Source organism: Antechinus flavipes, chromosome 1, assembly GCF_016432865.1.
Source record: "Antechinus flavipes isolate AdamAnt ecotype Samford, QLD, Australia chromosome 1, AdamAnt_v2, whole genome shotgun sequence".
NCBI classification, from domain to species: Eukaryota; Metazoa; Chordata; class Mammalia; order Dasyuromorphia; family Dasyuridae; genus Antechinus; species Antechinus flavipes.
Window position 1 is genome coordinate 363,068,813 of NC_067398.1, and position 7,336 is coordinate 363,076,148.

Here is a 7,336-nt window from a genome sequence, read left to right on the forward strand (position 1 = left end):
AGAGTATTGGATCAGGAAAGGCCTCATAAGGAAGTAGCACTTGAGCTGAGCTTTGAAAGAAGCAAGGTTTCTAAGGGGCAGAATGCCTCAGGTATGGGAATTGTATAGCAAACTAAAGAATGGAGATGGTGAGTATCAAAAATGCATATGTTAATATCACTCTCGTTATATTCAGTTTAACAATGATATTGCTTTGGTGACTTTGAGAGATTGGGTGTTCTGATTTGGACTGGTAGTTTCCTGTAGAGACTTCAGTTGGTATTCCTTCTTTGCCAAGCCATACTCTAATGAATTTTAAATTAGCTGAGTTTTAAAACGTGGCAAAATATGATCCAATGGTTATTGGCTAAAGGGTTTGTAGCAGGCTGCTTACAGTTATAATACTGGTTCTCTATATGAACCTAGCTTGGGCAGATAAATAAGAATAGTAAAGGGGACTGCTTCAGTACGGTAGTCTGACTTTTCTGACAGGTTGGCAATAGGCTTATTATCTCCATTAGCTAGTGTGCAGACATATTGCATGAATTAATAATTTTGAAACCAAACTATCCAAGAATTAAATCAGAATGAAAAGAGATGAGGTGATAATCAAGATGTGTAAGGAAATGGCATAAATATTTGAAACTTAGTCATTTCCTCATGAGGACAAAGAACATGAACTTTTCAAAAGATGAGGTGCAAATAGCAACAACTATCTGAAAAAAAATTATCACAAGTAGTGAGAAAAATGAAAATTAAAACAACTCTTTGTTGGAATCTTTACAAACTGCTAACTCATTAGAGTTGATAAATTATTGATCTGATCTTACAAGAAGATGTTTTGGGCCAGAACCTGAAACAAGGTACTAAGTAGAACTAATTGATACAATGCTTGTGTTTGTACCTTTACTCATTGGAGTTCACACAGTTGGGAGATTTCAGGATTTAGTATGAGATATCTGAATTCACACCTTCCTTGAAGCTCTTTGGGCCAAAGAGCACTATGGGAGAAAACCTATAATCCCATTCTCTCAAACGCATCATATATAAGGCCAGTGAAGAGTGATTCATTCCGGAATATTTTCCACTTTGCTGGCTGGTGGCGGAAGGAGAGTTTTCAGAGGAAGAAGCTACGAGTGGAGAGTTCAATGGAAGATTGAGAAGGCTCTCTCAGAGGCACAACCAGATTCATCTTCATCTCACACCACTGTGGTGGCTGGGCTCCTGCACTTCCCCCACTGAGACCAAGCTGGTCTGAAAGACTCACCAGAAAGCTAGCTGAGCCCCAAGTGAAGGAGACAAGAGATTCATTCCATCTTTGTGCTGACTGGAGGCTGAAGAAAGCAGAGACAGAGGCTAAAGGACAGAACCTTTGGATTTAGAGACATTCGGAGGGAGCTCTTGGAACCAAGCAGAGAAAGAGGCCTCAACTAACTGGGCTATTTTAGAAGGAGAAAATAAACGTTTGTATTTTTACCAGCTGGCTGCATTTGGGGTAATTATTGATCTGAATTGATACTAAGGTTGCCTCCAAGAAAACCTCCCCCGAGAAACCTGCACCTCTCCCCCAGAGAGAACTATGCTACTTATTTTAAAAAGAAGATCACCACAACTCTTAACTTTTTAGTATACCAATCAAACAGGCAAAAATGATAAAAAAAAGAAAGCAAGTGTTGAAGGAGCTGTGTGAATAAAGTTAGTTACACTATTGTTGGATTTATAATTATGTGAGAAAAGTTACTGAATGGTTTATATCTTTAATTCACCGATCCCTTTTCTTTGTATCCCAAAGAGGTCAAAAGAGAGAAATATCCCATATCTAACATATTTGCAGCAGCACTTTTTAAGGTAAGAAATAATTGTAAACAAAGTACTCATTCACTTGGGAAAGGTTGGAATACATTATAGTGGGGCAGCTAGATGGTGTTATGGATAGAGCACACACCCTGCGATCTGGAGACCCTGAGGTCAATTTTAATCTTAGACAAAAATATTTACTAGACTGTGTGACCCTGGGCAAATCACTTAACTGAGATTGTCTGGCAAAAAAAAAAAAAAAATATATATATATACACATACATATATATGATTGCCTTGCCCCCTAAATATATATATGTGTGTGGGTGTACACATATGTGTGTGTGTGTATATATATATATATACATATATATATGTATATATATATAAATATATATATTATTATTATTAAACACATATACATACTCAAGGAATATTGGGGCTATAAAAATAATAAATGAGATAAATTTGGGAGAAGCATAAGTATATTTGTACAAATTGACAGAGGGCTAAAAAGCACAGTCAGGATAATAAATTGTCTGCAAGGCATAAATGAAAACAACACTTTAACTGAGCTGAAATCAGATTAAATGCAAAGACAAACTTTTGCTTTATCAGATGATTGATTCAAAACACTTGCCTCTTTTCCCCATAGGGAGTGGATAAAGTTGCCAAATGTTGCCATTCTGTCACATGGTGTGGCTTTTCCAATTTGTTTTGCATAATTATTTTTCCTTGTTACAAGGAAAGTTTTCAGGAAATTACTCATATTAAAATACAAAAAGGAAATAGAAATAAACAAATTTTAAATTAATAATAAAGTTAACCTGAGTAGGGAAGTTTGCAGTTACCAGCAATGCCAAAATAAGAAAAAAAAGAAAAAAAAAGAAAAAAGCTCCATAAAACTATACAATCTCAACCTGTCATTTCCAGACCAAAAGCTGGCAGACCCAAAGCATACTTAGCATTAAGTTTCTACAAGTGCTGCTCTACCTTCTCTACTGACTGTTCCACAGTAAAGTAAATGAATAACTAAAAACCCAATCTTTTGTGTAGCTATCTAACTAGTCCATATAAAGGAGAGAAAAAAAAAAGAAGTTGTCAAGATTATAGATCAAAAGAAAATTAAATATATGCTAGTGATACAGTTAGGGAACCAAATGATGCGATTAATGGCAATGCAGAGAGTTGAGGTGTGAAAATACCCTCCAAGGTGAAAGAATTCATGAACCTGAAATATTACACTGACAACAGGAAGTTTATTATTGGCACTGCAGAAGTCAACTTTTCCTAGGAAGACTGACTTCCAAGTGACAAAGTCCTGGCAGAGAGATAAAGACTCTAGCAGAGAAATCCTGGAAAAGAGATAAACAGAGGTATTAACACTGAGAACAGAATGGCTTCTCAGTGGGCAGGGGTCCTGACAGGCAGCTATGCCAAGGCGAGAGGTTCCTTGACAAGGCAGGTCCTGCTTTGGGCCTCTGCAAAGAAATGAGCCCCAAGTTGCCCTTTAACAGGAAATCTGAGACTCAAGTTTCAATTGAATGAAATTACTTCAATGTTGTCACTGCCCCCAGGCCTAGATTTCCAGTAGAATCAGACCACTTAAGTTAGAGCTAAGTAGGAGTGGTCCTGGACTAATTTTTAGCTCAATAGAGGGTGCAGCTACTCAATACAAATGTCAGGTCCAGATCTCCAGCTAAGTAGGGTATGGTCCTGGACAAATCTTAATGAAACCACTTAAGTGCCCAGAGGGTGGGTCCCTGTGAGGAGAGTTTCAGGGCTCACCCCAAAAGTCAGGGACAATTTCAGGGTTCACCCCTGTTACTAGTACAAAGCACACTGCCATAGCTATCTCCATCATGGAAAAAAGTAAGAGTTAATGAATTATAGCAAGCCATTCTTATATATGGGTACAGCTAGGTGATGTAGTAGATAGAGTACTGACACCCTGGACTCAGAAAGACCTTGCTTTCAAATCCAGCCTCAGACACACTTAATACTTACTAGCTGAGGGACCTGGGACAATTCACTTAATTCCAATTGCCACATATATCCCTCCAAAAATATTTATATATTGAAGAATTGAGGAAATTTTTTCTTTTTGTCCTTAGGAAGAGTTATTTTTTGCTCTTTCAAGCTCTTTGTTTTGTGAAGAGCCATGTTCAGTTGCATCCCCATCCCCTTTTTTGCTGCTTTTTATTTTCTGTTTTTTGTTTTGTCTGTTTTTAGCTCAAAGAGGAGCTCAGAAAACACTTCCTGTTCCCTACTTTCCCTCTTTCTTAACACTCTCTCACTTCTTCCTTTCCTTTTTTATTTTTCCTGAGTATTGAGAGGTTTAGTTAGGAAATCTATTTTTTCTGCCACACAGGAGTTCTGCCATACCTCCTGAAAGTTCAGTAGTGGTTCAGTAGTATCCTGAATAAAATGACTTCATTGTTCTTTCCCCAAGAACTTTCCCCAAGGGAATTCCCATTGAAAGTTTCATCCTCCACTTCTATTCCAATATTTTAGCTCTATATTTTTTTCTTCTCCTTCACTCATAGCTCTTAGCTCTACCTGTACCACTATGCAATTTACTTTTAGAAGTTATTCAAGGTAAGATCCTAGTGCAAAATAGCTCTCTGATCATAAAAAAGAGAAAGGGACCCATATGTTCAAAAATATTTGTAGCAGCCTTTTTTGTAGTGGCAAGGAAATTATGGTATATGAATGCTATGGCATGTTATTGGTCTGTAAGAAATAACCAGCAGGATGATTTCAGAGAGGCCTAGAGAGACTTACATGAACTGATGCTGAGTGAAATGAGTGAACCAGGAGATCATTATACACAGCAACAATAAGACTATACAATGATCAGTTCTGATAGACATGGCTCTCTTCAACGTCTTGTGATAAAGAGAGCCATCCGCATCCAGAGGGAGGACTGTGGGAATTGAGTGGGGATCACAATATAGTATTTTTCACTTTTTATTGTTTGCTTGCGTTTTGTTTTCTCTCTTTTTTTTCCTTCCTTTTTGATCTGATTTTTCTTGTGCAGCATGATGATTATGGAAATATGTATAGAAGAATTGCACATTTTTAACATATATTGGATTACTTGCTGTCTAGGGAAAGGGGTTAAGGGAGGGAGAAAAAAATTTGGAGCACAAGGTTTTGCAAGGGTGAATGTTGAAAATTATCTATGCATTATATGTTTTGAATGTTTTGAAAATAAAGTTTTATTAAAAATAGCTCTATAATCACATTAATTCTTGTTTTTCTGAACAATTTACATAATTGCTCATGAACTAAAATTTTGCTGATATATACTTTATACATTGATGGTATAGGGTTTGTTTGTTTTGGTAAATTGTTAGGATTCTTACAAGGTATTAAGTCAGTGGAATTGATAGAGACAATAATTATCTAATTTAGCAAGATACAGTATGATTGATCTGATCCTACAAGGAGATGTTATGCGCCAGAACTATGCTAAGTCACTGGAATTGATAGAGACAATGATTATATACTTAGTACTTACTAGGGTTCTATGAGATTCACATCTTTAAGAGAGCATATATAAACTAGGAGCCTCAACCAGGATTCACTCCAGGAGATTCAGAAGCCAGGATTCAGTTGAGGAGATTCACAAGCCAGAGAAGGAAGCTTAAACTCTCGGAACCAAGACTACAGAAGGCCTCTAGGAAAACTAGCCGAGCCCCAAGTGAAGGAGATAAAACTTTGAAGGAGACAATAGAGGATTTGGACCTTAACTCCTGGCTGCATTTGGGGTGATTACACTGAAATGAAACTAAGACTGCTTCCAGAAGCCCCCCAAGAAAGCTGCTTATTTTTAGAGAAGAATATTACACCAAATACATGTAAAGATAGTTTTCAACTTCCTTTTTTTTCCCACCAGAGGCAATTGGGGTTAAGTGACTTGCCTAGGGTCACATAACTAAAAAGTATAAAGTGTCTGATGCTGGATTTGAACCCAGGTCTTCCTGACTTCAGGGCTAGCACTCCACTATATTATCTAGCTGCTCCCATTTAAAAATGTGTGTGTGTGTGTGTGTGTGTGTGTGTGTGTGTGTGTGTGTGTGTGTGTATACATTTATTTATTTATTTTTCCTAGTTATATGTAAATTTTTTTTACATTCCAGATTCTCCCTTTACTTCCCACAGTTTCCCCACACTGAGAAGATCAATGTGAAGTTATTCAAAACATTTTCATAAAAGTCATCAACATTCATTTTTTATAAGATTTTGAGTTCCAAATTTTTCTTCTTCTCTTTCTCCCCTCCTCCCTCCCTCTCTTTCTTCCTCTCTAAGACTGCAAGCAATTTGATATGAATTATAAATGCGCAATCATATTAAACATATTTCCACATTAGTTATTAAAAGGATCAGAACAAAAGGAAAAAACCATGGGAAAAAAAAAACCAAAAGCAACAAAAAAAGTGAAAACTAGAATGCTTTCATCTACATTCAGACCCTATTGTTCTTTCTCTGGGTCTGGATAGCATTTTCCATCATGAGTTTTTGAAATTATCTTGGATCATTGTATCGCTGAGAAGATATAGGCTTTCATAATTGATCATTATACAGTGTTGATGTTCTGATTTTTAAAGGTAGACCTATGAGAATATATTGTTAGTTACAATATTTTAAAGTAGACTACTAGTGAAGTCAAAAGGTCCCAAGTTTAAGAGATTCATTTATAATATAGATAAAAAGGAAGTTGCTCAACATTAGAAACTGTTTTGTGACATGACTCCTTTCATAGTCTGGTGAAACTGATGCATTTTTAAAAATTATTTTAAGCTAAATTTCAGTTAGAAATTTGTGAAAATAAAGATGTAATTGTTTTCCCGTCCAAGTTTACAGACAGATCCTAAGTATAGAACATGCAACCAAGACTATGCTCATATGTGTAGTATATATCTATTTATCCATATATGATAAACTTTCATATATGGAAGAAGTAGAAGCTTCTGCTTTTGAGAAAACTCATATATATAGAGAATAGGACCCCATGTTATACAGGATGAGTCTCATGTATAATATATGCAGACATAATAAAAATTCTAATGCATAATAATAATAATAATCAAGGTTCCAGGTATAAAGTAATATGTCTGTATATAGTTATCAAAAAATTAAATTACATAAGAATTTAAAGATAGTAAACATAAGTGTAATAGGCTATTTTTTGGCTAGCAACTGAGAGAGAGAAAGGGAGAGAAAGGGAGAAGAGAAACAGAAAGAGCTAGAGAGAGAGAGAGAGAGAGAGAGAGACAGGTGTGTGTGTGTGTGTGTGTGTGTGTGTGTGTATGTGTGTGCAATTGGGACAGGGACTTTGATCTAAATTCCCTTTAATGGGCAGGGAGAAAGCAAAAGGATCCCACCATTCTGCTATTCAGTCTTCCCTAACATGCCCATTTTACCAATTGTTTGCTTGGCCTTCAGACCCTTTGATCACTATCATCCTCAAGAGCAACTTTTAAGAAACCCAGGAGGCTGAGGTATAGTACTCAGGGATAAGCTGCTTGTCCAAGATTGATTTTCAATGTCCTTC